Below are 12,449 nucleotides of genomic sequence, written 5' to 3' on the forward strand. Positions count from 1 at the left end.
AATAATAATATGTGATATATATATATATATAAAATAATATGTGATATATATATATATATAAAATAATATGTGATATATATAAAATAATAATATGTGATATATATATATAAAATAATATGTGATATATATATATATATATAAAATAATATGTGATATATATATATATATAAAATAATATGTGATATATATATATATAAAATAATATGTGATATATATATAAAATAATGTGATATATATATATATATAAAATAATAATATGTGATATAAATATATATTGATATATATATATAATATATATATAAAATAATAATATGTGATATAAATATATATTGATATATATATATAATATATATATATTTAATATATATATATATATCAACCACATACAGTACTGTTTTGTTGTATCACAATGCGGCTAGAATAGCACCTTTGCCTAACTGTGGATTGAACCTACAACCATCGCACTGATAGTCGGCAGTTCTAACAACTGGACCATGGATCAGTGATCATAAACGTCTCTCAAATAAACATTTGCCAATCACCTTAATAGCTAAATAAGCAGCGGGTGAGATACATTTATAACAGTGCTCAACTCAAAGGAGGGGGGGGGACTTAATACACACACACGCACCAATCGTGCAGTAGATAAGTTTACTAAACAAAAGCTGATGTAGAGTTCAATCTAATATAAATATTAATATTTATATTAATTTAAACCAAATAAAAACCTACTGGCGTGGCCTTTCAATCAAGCAAAAAAAAAAAAAAAAAAAAAAAAAAAAAAAACTAAGCAAAATTCATCCCAAATCAGCAAAACTGAAGCTTGCCTGCCAGGAAACTATATATACAAATGTAAGCAAATTTGAACATATTTTTATTGGTTTGAAAATATGGGTTCTTTTTGATCAATTCTTCAAATTTTAACCATAGAGTAATATAATAATCTTCAAAAAGCCTGCAAATTTTCATATAGTTTCGTCTCATAGAACCAAAGATATGAGCATTTTAATATGGCTATATATATATATATATATATATATATATATATATATATATATATATATATATATATATATATATATATATATATATATATATAAAATTTCCCCCAAATCTGTGGCCATGATGAAGGGGACTAAAACTTGCTGCTATGGTTACAATGATCTGAAGTAACAACAAGGCGAAACTTGATTCCAATATTTCTCCTATGTTGTATCTCCCCTCTTTGGTTTTCATACGTAAAGTAAATTTTACAGTGATAAGGATTATTTGATACTGGAGATATTCATAATCGTACCCTATTTCCAAAAGAGGAGAGATATAACAGATGAGAAATATTTGGAATCAAGTCTCCCCTTGCTGTTATTTCAAATCATTTGACACCATAGCAGCAAGTTTAGTCTCCCCCTCCATCAAGGCCATAGGTTTGGGATATATATATATATATATATATATATATATATATATATACATACTCTTCTATCTACATAATAAAGTAAAGTCAGTTTTTCCTGTCCGCATGAATACACAATAGAATAGTAACCCAAACCTTTATATGCTAATCGGTTCTGTAATCTAATTCGGTTAAGCCAGCAAGAAAGCCAGTTGGAAACATCCCTGGTCTAATCATTATCATCTCATTGATTATGTCATTGTACATCGTTCTGATAGACAAGATATAAATCTTACACGTTCTTACAGCATCGGGGAATGTTGGTCAGACCATAAATTGATCTGCTCCACAGTCAGGATGAAAACCAAGCGCCCTGTTCGAAACTAACGTAATTCTTCCATCAAGAGAATTGATGTAGGCAAATTGAAGGTTAAGGAGATAATGCACTCATTTCAAAAGGCTACTGATGAAAAGCTGTCCTCCGTTGTATGTGGGAATGATATTGAGGTATCTTGGAGAGAGTTTAAAACTGCAGTGTATGACTCAGCCAAAGAGTCATTAGGATATATTTGAAGGAAAAACCAAGATTCGTTTGATGAAAATGATCCAACTATCGTCCCACTACTCAATAACATGCATCAAACCCATCAAGTGTGGATTACTGACAAAAATTCTTCAGTGAAACACAAGGCTTTCAGAATGGTCAAAAGGTTGGCACAATGTCGTCTCCAAAACAAAACTGGTGGGAGCAGAAAGCTGAGACTTTACAAGATGCGGCGGATAGGTGTGATTTTAAATCATTCTACCAAAATCTCAAGGGGGTGTTTGGTCCCATTTTAAGGGGGGCATCTCCAATATTTTCGTCGGATGGCATTCTCCTCACTGATAAGAAAGAAATTACTAAGCGCTGGGCTGAACACTTTTCAAATGTTTTAAACAGAGAATAGACAGTGGATCGAGGAGTGATTGCTGATATTCCTCAGAGGCCAACCATCGAGGCGCTTGCTGATACTCCATCCATGTCAGAGACTGAATGGGCTGTAAAGCAACTTTCAAATGGTAAGGCTCCAGGTGATGACGGCATACCTGCAGAAGTATACAAATGTGGAAGCCAACTGTTAATCTGGAAACTAAGTGCCCTGTTTTCATTAATATGGGAACTTGGTACCGTGCCACAACAGTTCAAAGACGCATCTATTATTCACCTGTTTAAGCACAAAGGAAATAAGTGTGAGTGTGATAACCATAGAGGAAGTTCTCTTTTGTCTGTTGCTGGTAAGATTCTAGCTTGTATAATCCTAAACAGACTCAATGGTTCAATCTGTAAAACTGTGCTTCCAGAAACCCAGTGTGGTTTTAGGGCAGGAAGGATTACTGTAGACATGATCTCCAGCCTTCAGCAACTACAGGAGAAAGCGAGGGAGCAGAATAAGGACTTGTTTGTCACATTCGTTGACCTCACAAAGGCATTTGATACCGTCTCTAGGGATGCCCTGTGGACTGTTTTGAGGAGGCTTGGTATTCCAGACAAGATGTTGAATGTGATTGTCTCCTTTCACAGGGGAATAGTGGCAACAGTACGATCTGGCTGTGAACAAAGTGAACCATTTGAAGTGTCAAATGGAACTAAGCAAGGATGTGTCCTTGCTCTGATCCTATATATCCAAGACTTCTCTGCAGACTGTTCTTGACCTCTATGCTGATGACTGTGCTCTTGTCACTCATAATCTTGATGACATGCAGAACATCCTCAATAGCTTTTCTGGTGCATGTAAGGCCTTCGGTCTTACAATCAGCATAAAAAAGACTGAAATTATTCACCAGCTAAAACCAAACACTACGTCCTCTTCACAACCAGTGGTATATGTTGATGGTGAAGCTTTGAAAACAGTATCTTCTTTTACATACCTCGGCTCTATTGTGTCTGATGATGCTAAATTTGAAAAAGACATCCAATGTAGAATTAATAAAGCTAGTGAGGCATTTGGAACAGCCACGATGTGTCTCTAAAAGTAAAGGTGGCAGTCTACAAATCTGTTGTTCTACTCTTCTGTATGGTGCCGAAACGTGGACCTTGTATCGCAAGCATATAAATCAGCTTGACTCCTTCCATATGAGATGCCTGCATTTTATTTGCAATGTTGGATGGCAGGATCGTGTTCCGAATAGCGAATTACTGGAGAGATGTGAAATCAATGGTATTGGATCATTTTTGATCAGGATACAAAAGGATACGGTGGTCGGGTCATCTTGTAAGAATGGAGGACTCAAGAGTTCCCAAGCAATTTTTTTTATGGGCAACTGACAAATTCTTGCCATCCAATAGGGCGTCCCCTGCTTTGTTACAAAGATAAACTAAAAGACAACCTGAAACATTGTGGCATTTCTCTGAGTTCCTGGGAGAGTGCAGCAGGGAATCGCAGAGAATGGAGGAAGATGTGTTTCCTGGGGGGGGGGGCAAAGAATTTGAACATAACCGCCTTTGTCATAGGGACGCCCTTCATGCAAATATGAAGGCAAAACACAAGAAACATCCATCTAAAAATGAATATGTGGAGGAGGGTGCCGGACGTCTACAGGATTGCAATTATGTATGTGATATCACAGAGCTTAGGAGCTGCTGAAGATTGCATACTGAATCCACCATATATATATATATATACACACACACACACAAACTTCTATCTACATAATAAAGTAAAGTCAGTTTTTCCTGTCCACATGAATACACAATAGAATAGTAACCCAAACCTTTATATTCTAATCGGTTTTGTAATCTAATTAGGTTAAGCCCTCATGAGTATTTGCAAAAAGTATGCATTATTTAAATTTCGTATTATTTGGATTCTTTAGACTACTGTTCTCACTCTGAGTGTCATTGAAGACTCAAAATAATATGAATAACCAATCCCCATTTCCCAAATTCAGAAAAGTAATTAAAACTCTTTTCAATATTTATATTTTCTCTGAATTACTCAACTTTCTCAAATAAACCTTCCAAAGAGACTGTGGCATCCATTTTTACTCGCTATCATTTATTTACTCTCATCTCCATCAGTTACACCAAGGTCTTTCTTAATAGAAGAGATCATAATGAAGTGAAGCCGATTTTCTTGTTTATATTCAGACATTATAGCCTAATAACTGACACCGTCTACTCTGTTCAACCATTTACTTAGGCTAAAAAATTTTACATTCATTTTCTTTCAAGATTTATTATATTTTCTTCATATAACCTGGATCTCCCACATGAGCATCGCAAGAACAAAGTGGCTGGCATTTTTACACTTCTCCACACCGAAACAGTTAGAAGCAATGTTCTATCTACTCATGTTAAAGAACCGTTAAAAAATTTGAATCTTTTATTATATTATATTTCTTCGTGTGTATGTGTGTGTGTGCATGTTTGTTCCCTATGGACTCTAAAATGGCTGAAACGATTTGTTGAAATTTCACACAAATGTACTATTTCTACTTTTATATAAAAGGCACTGTGTGTGTGTGAGAGAGAGTTTTTATGGATTTTGAAATGTCTGGGTCGATTTCTGTTGAAATTTCACACAAATGTACTTTATGAGTCTGGGAGTGTTCTTAGATATCAAACTGCCTTCGATAAATATAAAAAATCGATAATCAAAAAAATTTAATTAAAAAAAGAACAGTCCAATTTTGACCAAAGTTAACATCATTATACAACCTAACATGACAAATGCATTTCAGAAGTTTTATCACTGCACAAGTAGAAGGGCCAGGCATATAAAAATCAACAGTAGGTTCTTTGGTAAGACATGGACATGTTCAAAATGAATGTTTCTGTATAGAGCACAACTGAACTATGATATTTGACTTTTGCATTTTAAACTTTAATTCAAGTCAATATATATAGAAATAATTTTATAAAATTAACAGTAGGCTCTCTACAGTGCAATGTAGACTACACTGTAGGGAGGCATGTGAAGCTTCATCATGGGTTCCCGAGTAGAGCAGGCAATCAATCGATTTGATCGAATAATGGGCAATTTCACCGATTTTGATGACAATAAAAGTATGCTGTGGAACATTCGTTGATCATCATTCAATCCCGGGCACCGTCGGATCTATTTGTTAGTATAGAAAAATATAGGGATTAGACAAAAAATGAAATAGCACAACTGTTACTTCAATAATGCGATGACCTATAAAGAACATTGATTCAGATTTAATTATGGGAGTTTATGTTAATTGTGGATTGTTATGTTAATTTTTTAAAAATCTTTTCTTTAATATTTATTTATTCATTTTATATATATTTTATGGGGTAGTTTTATTTTTTAATGTAAATCGCTTGAGATAAGGCATGTAGCCACTTGATGTAAGGAGCTAAAAAAACAAAACAAAAGCTGATTATTGAAAAAAGTCTTGAATAGGCCAAGGCTACAGGTATAAGGAATACAGTGAACAGTAATATAATTCCTATTTACTCGCCTCCCCACGAGTGCAGAGTTAGACACAAGGTAGGTTTTTAATGTGGGGAAAACTCAGCTCCCCAAAAAGGGACACTGTGGATAGGAACAAAAATTTTAAAAATGCTCAGTCTAAAAGGATTCCTCCTCCACTGATTGAAGTCAGAAAAGGTGGTTTACTATCAGAACAGATACTACACGTTGTTCCTAGCCAAAAGGCCAAGAATATTATTGTTACTGAACAGTATGATATCCCCCTCCTCCCAAAGAAGAAAAAAAAATAATATACATATGTCATACATATACAGACTGTTTCATTGTATCACAGCTCTTTAGTACAGCTAGACTAGTACCTGTCCCAAGCAGGGAACTGAACCTACAACCATCTAGTTGATAGTCAGCAGTTCTATTATCTGACCTATGGAATTTGGGCTCGTCTTTATATAAACATTGACCGCTAATTTAAGGTGCTCTATTTGTTTGTTTAAAACCAAAGAGGTTTGCATTATGCTAAATAAGCAGCAGGTGATATGATTTAATGAAAGTGCTCTAACCAAGAGGTGAGGGGGGGAGGGTTATATTGCCATCCACGTACAGACTTTTGCTGTATCACAGCTGTACCTGACAAAATAATTAGAACAACACAACTTTTTCTTCACTATTGCAAATGACCTAAAATTTTTATTCTGGATGTTTATATATATTATAGATTACCAATAGATTTTTGTTCTTTTAAATCTATTGGATTTAATATATATATGTATATATATATATATACTAGCGGGGGTACCTATGTTTTATGGTAAGGGTATGGATCAACGGAGCCCTAAAAAAAATTTATGGTAAGGGTATGGATCAACGGAGCCCTAAAAAAAATTTTATGGTAAAGGTATGGATCAACGGAGCCCTAAAAAAAATTTATGGTAAGGGTATGGATCAATGGAGCCCTAAAAAAATTTATGGTAAGGGTATGGATCAACGGAGCCCTAAAAAAAATTTATGGTAAGGGTATGGATCAACGGAGCCCTAAAAAAAATTAATCAACCCCCCCCCCCCAAAAAAAAATGTAAATAGCAGCAAGTACCTGTGCGAGCACAAAAAAAAAAAAAAAAGTTGTAAGCAAGCAGGCTTGAACCTGTAATGCCGCTAAGAGGAAAAGAAAGTGAAAAAAAAAAAAAAAAGCAACCCGTTTTGTCGCTGCGCCCATCGTGACATACAACGTCACTGCCATTCTAATTAAGGTTAGTCATTGCAAGGTGTATGATGACTTTGCAAAAATATTGACGAAAAAAAAAGTGACCCCTTCTTGTAAAAAAAGGGCCCAGTTGAGGGTGAAAGAATTAATGTTTTTGGACAATTTTTGGATATTTGTCGGCCGAGAGACTGAGCTTTCAACCGATATCAATTTTGTCAGTGTTGGTCGCGTGTGTCAAAAGTTTTAGCAAGATATATATACATACACCCACACTAACAAACAGGTAAGATTTTTGCAATAGATTTTTGTTTTTAGAGTTAAAAAAAAAAAAAAAAAAAAAGCTTAAAAATGCACGACTCAACATGGTGTGAAACAAAGAAAAGTATGGGAGGTCATATACACATAATTTTTTCAAATTCATATCTATATATAAAGTTAGGTATGATTATATATTTGTGATCACAGGATTAACTAATTAACCTATCATTATCAATTATGCTGCTCGGCATAAGAGGCCAAAATGTGAATTATATTTTATTGAATTTATTTTTATGTAAAGGAGTTAAAAAGGACACAGAAGTCGCTTGTTAAAATCCAGATATCTCCAATTTTTATTAAAGCTTAATAACCAAAACCGCCTAATTTGTTCCACCACCCAATTATGCTAAGATATTTTGGATTCATTTCATATTCTTTCAAGGTTTATTATATTTTCTCCATGTAACCTGAGTCTTCCAAATGAGCATTTTTACACTTCTCTACATAGGAAAAGTTAGAAACAAGGATCTACTCATGGGACAGAACTGTTGAAATTTTTTAATTTTTTTTTATATTTCTGTCAAAGCGTTTGACTTGAATATTTCTACTTATATATAAAAGGCACTTTGTGTATATGTGTGTATTCGTTACCTATAGATTCCAAAACGGCTGGAATGATTTTTGCTGACATTTCACACAAATGTACTATCTCTACTTATAGGTAGGTGTGCGTGAGAGAGAGAGAGAGAGAGAGAGAGAGAGAGAGAGAGAGAGAGAGAGAGAGAGAGAGAGAGAGAGAGAGAGAGAGAGAGTGTGTTTTTATGGACTTTGAAACGGCTGAGTCTATTTTTGTTGAAATTTCACACAAATGTACTCTATGGGTTCGGGAGTCTTCTCAGGTTTAGCATTGAAAATTGATAACTGAAAACATCCAATTAAAAAAAGAATTGTCCGATTAATACAGCCAAACATGACAAGCGAATTTGAGAAGTTTTATTACAGCACAATCAGAAGAGCCAGACGTATCAAATCAACAATAGGTTATTTATAAACTGGTGGCAGGGGAGGGGGGCACGTTTAAAATGAGTGTTTCTGCATAGAGCACAATTTAACTATCATTCGAATTTTGCATTTTAAACTTTAATTCAAGCCATTATAAAAAAAATAATTTTATAAAATCAGCAGCAGGTTATCTACCATGCAATGTAGACTACAATGTATTGTGAACCAAGTCACTGTGAGGAGGCATGTGAAGCTTCCTCCTGGTGCATCACAGTGGGTTCCAGACTAAAAAAGCGACCGTAATAGAGGTCAGTGTACCCAATGATACAGGGCTTAACAGAGTTGAGAGGGAAAAGATAACAAAGTCTCAAGGACTTATGTATGATATGAAACGAAATTGGAAATTAAAAGACGTTTCAATTATACCAGTCATCATAGGAGCAACTGGACTTATGAAAAAGAACTTTAAAAAGTACATAGCAAGCATACCCGGTGAACCAAGTGCAAGTGAAATACAAACGATTGCACTGAAAGGGACGGCTAGAATCCTGAAAAGATCTCTTGGTTGGACTCACTAAAATAGGGGTAAATGTTAGACATCTGGTTGGATGTCCCATCCCCTAGAAGAAAAAGTTTAAGAAAAATGAAAAAACAAAAACACACAGACAAGCAGGCAATCAATCGATTTGATTGAATAATAGGCGATTTCACAAATTTTGATGGCAATAAAAGTGTGACAACACGTGTAACCCCGACAGACCGGCGGACCCCCAACGTCGTGTGCTGTGGTTTTTTCATTCAACTATTCTTCTATTTGCCGGATCATCATTTTCTTGCTGGCAACTATCGATGGGAGCACACGTGGATCCACAAAGTAAAACAACAGAGTAAAACAAACAGGAAAAACAACGCTAATACTTCAAACATATTTGATGGCTGGACCTGAGTGTGTGTGTGTGTGTGTGTGTGTGTGTGTGTGTGTGTGTGTGTGTGTGTGTGTGTGTGTGTGCGTGTGTTAATGTGTGTGTGTGTGTGTCTTCTCTGTGTTCCGTCAAGGCTAAGCTCATTTGTCAGTCATCGGCTCATCTCGATCTCTGTTTCGCTGTCAACTCTAAAATCTGTCCATACTCACTAACAACTCCCATTTGTCGCAAATGTCAGTTTGGTATCAACTCATCTTCTTGGCATCGCTATCTGAAGCTACCTGGAAGCTGCCCTTCCCTCCCTAAGCATCTCATTGATAACCCCATCAAGTATTTTTGGTTTTCTTTGTTCTGTAGGTTTCTATTGTCATTGTCAAATCTAAAAGGCTCGATCTAAAAAATACCTACAGATTCATTGTTTGCTGTTTCCCATTTCATTGTACATTCTAAGACACTTCCTATCCGTCTATTGCCCCTCCCCCCTCAGCATTTAATGACTCAGATCTTTATAGTATCACAAACGTATGGTTTAAGGATATAACAGGAACGAAAGCTGATTAATTCAAAGACAGGAGATGCCTATTGACCTTAGTCTTGAAAAGTCCAAGGCAGGAAGAGAGTTCCACAACCTTGCAGTTCTTGGACTCTAGCCTTGGTCTTGAAAAGACCAAGGCTAGAGGTCCTGTCTTTGCAATAATCAGCTTTTGTTCTTGCTATATCCTTACATCAAGTAGTGTATTACCTTGTCTCAAGCAATTTTCATTAAAAAAAAAACCCCACCCCACTAAATATTAAAGTTCACAAAATATATATATATATGAAATAAATCCATAAATATTAAATAAAAATTTTTTTTTAAACACATACATCAAATCTGTTGTCAAGATCGCTGGAAAAATGTTTGGATCACTCTACCACTCCAGTAGATATCTCACTACCGATGTGATTCTCTAACTGTATAAGAACCAGGCACACCCTAAAATGCAGTACTGTTGCTACATCTGGGCAGGAGCTGCTCGGCATGCCTTATCCAGCCTTGATAGAGTTCAAAACCGGCTCTGTAACCTAGTAGATGACGCTCTTTTCTCTTCCCTGCAACCGCTTTCCCACAGTTGTGAGCCTGTCTTTGTTCTATCATTATTTTCATGGCAAGTGCTCGACGAAACACCAATCCTTGGTTCTCCCTTGATAAACTTGCACAAAAAAAACACTCGACTAGCTACAACCACTATATGCGATTTCCTCCATACTCTAACATACTATTAACGATTTCCCCCATATGCCTAAATCTAAATGCAGATTCCATGAACAAATCTTTTTTCCCAGAACTGCCCGCCTGTGGAACACTGGCTCACAGGTCTGCTTCCTGGTTGAATACAGCATAGTAGCCTTCAAATCTAATGTAAACAAGTTCTTGTTGAGCCGTCCCCATAAATAATAAAATTCTACCCAATTTGCACCATTAATGATTACTACAGTCTAGAAGGATTTCTACTTCACTGACCAATAATAGAAAAGACGGTGTAGAATTATATGGAGGTATGAGTTTGAAAAAATTATGCACGTATGACCTTCCATATTTTTCTCCTTTTTCACACCGTGTTAAGTCATGTATTTTTAAGCTAATTTTTTTCAAACTCGGAAACAAAAAACAAAAAACAAAATAAATAAGATAAAATAAAATAAAAATAAAATAATAATAATACAAGGTACAAAAACCAATATATTTAAAAGAAAAGAAAATAACGATCCATAATCGATATAAACGTCCACAATGAAATTTTAATCAATATTCTTGATATAATAATAGGTCATTGCAACAGTGGAAGTCGCATTGTTCTAGTTATTTTGTCAGATAGCCGCAGTATAGAGCTGTGATACAGTCTGTACATGTATGACATATATTATTTTTTCTTTGGGGGCGGGGGAAGGGGATATAGTATGGTTTCAGTAACAGTAATATTCCTGCTCATTGTTTTCCTTATACCAGAAATCTGAAACCATACTATATTACAGCTATATCTCGGTGGCCGTGACTATATCCCCCCCCCCCCCGAGAAAAGAAAAGTAATCTATAATATAAGTCTCACTTGTCTGCTTAAATGTATGTATGTACGTATGTTTGCATGTCTCACAAAAACTTTCGATAGAGGCAACGGATTTTCACGAGATTGGTATCGTTTTGAAGCTCGACCCTTCAGACGACAATTATCAAAAAATGGACTAAAAACATTAATTCCTTCACTCGGCATTTTTCTACAAGGAGGGGTCGCTTTTTTTGTCAATATTTATTGAAAGTCATCCACTCTTTTTGATTGACTAGCCTTAATTTAAACCTTTGCCACTTCCGATTTGGCGATTGATGCAACGGCAAAGACGTCACTTTTTTTTTTTTCACGATCATGTTCCTCCTTTGCGGTACGGGTTTGAGCCTGCCTGCCTGCCTGCCTACTACCATCTTTTTTTTTTTTGCTCAACACACACTTCCAAACACCCGGGCAACGCTGGCACCCAGGTTAGTATACATACATATGTATATATAGCAAAAATGGTAATTAATAAAAACCCGAAGAAAGTGTTCAATACTATTGTAGAGCAAATATGCATTTTATTGTTTTATTACTGTTTTTATCTGTTTAGTTACACATGTTTCGGTTGCCGGATCGTATTAGCGATCCAGTAACTTCGTCAGACTTGCAGAAGTGGAATAGATACAGAAGAGAAGACCACTTCTGTAAAGTCTGACGAGGTTACTGGATCGCTAATACGATCCGGCAACCGAAACAATGTGTAACTAAACAGATAAAAACGGTAATAAAAAAGTATGTGTGTGTGTGTGTGTGTGTGTGCGCGCGCCTAATTTTTTTTTTTTAACTCCTATCTAGATATAAATATTAGGTGTAATACACGTTCTAATTCTACATTGTCTTTTCTGTTATCGGTCAGTGAAGAAAAAATCCTTCTAGACTGAGATAATTAAACTTTTTGCCCTAATCCAGATTTTGAAATGCTGGATTTTCTCTACATTAAAAACTCTGCTGCGGGGTGGGTAGGTGTGTGTGTGTGTGGGTGGGGGGGGGGGGTAAAACAAGCAAATAATTACACAACGAAAGCATCAAAGAACAAGGAATACAACGTTGATTCTATTCCAAACAATCTCTATGGTATTTAACACATTCCAGAAAAATTCCCTTACTCAAACTGAATCTCTTTAATATGGCATCCTCAAATCTTTT

The 12,449-nt window shown here is 35.4% G+C and overlaps 1 protein-coding gene and 1 pseudogene across 1 annotated transcript in view; both read right to left on the minus strand.

Annotated features, from left to right (window-relative positions):
* Positions 1-12,449, minus strand: part of LOC145287800 (diphosphoinositol polyphosphate phosphohydrolase 1-like) — a 567,419-nt gene that overhangs the window by 116,524 nt on the left and 438,446 nt on the right. The gene's annotated exons all lie outside the window — the stretch shown is intronic.
* Positions 5,886-6,067, minus strand: LOC145288475 (U2 spliceosomal RNA; annotated as a pseudogene).

Source organism: Euprymna scolopes, chromosome 11 (assembly GCF_053919585.1).
Source record: "Euprymna scolopes isolate OS-2025 chromosome 11, ASM5391958v1, whole genome shotgun sequence".
NCBI classification, from domain to species: domain Eukaryota; kingdom Metazoa; phylum Mollusca; class Cephalopoda; order Sepiida; family Sepiolidae; genus Euprymna; species Euprymna scolopes.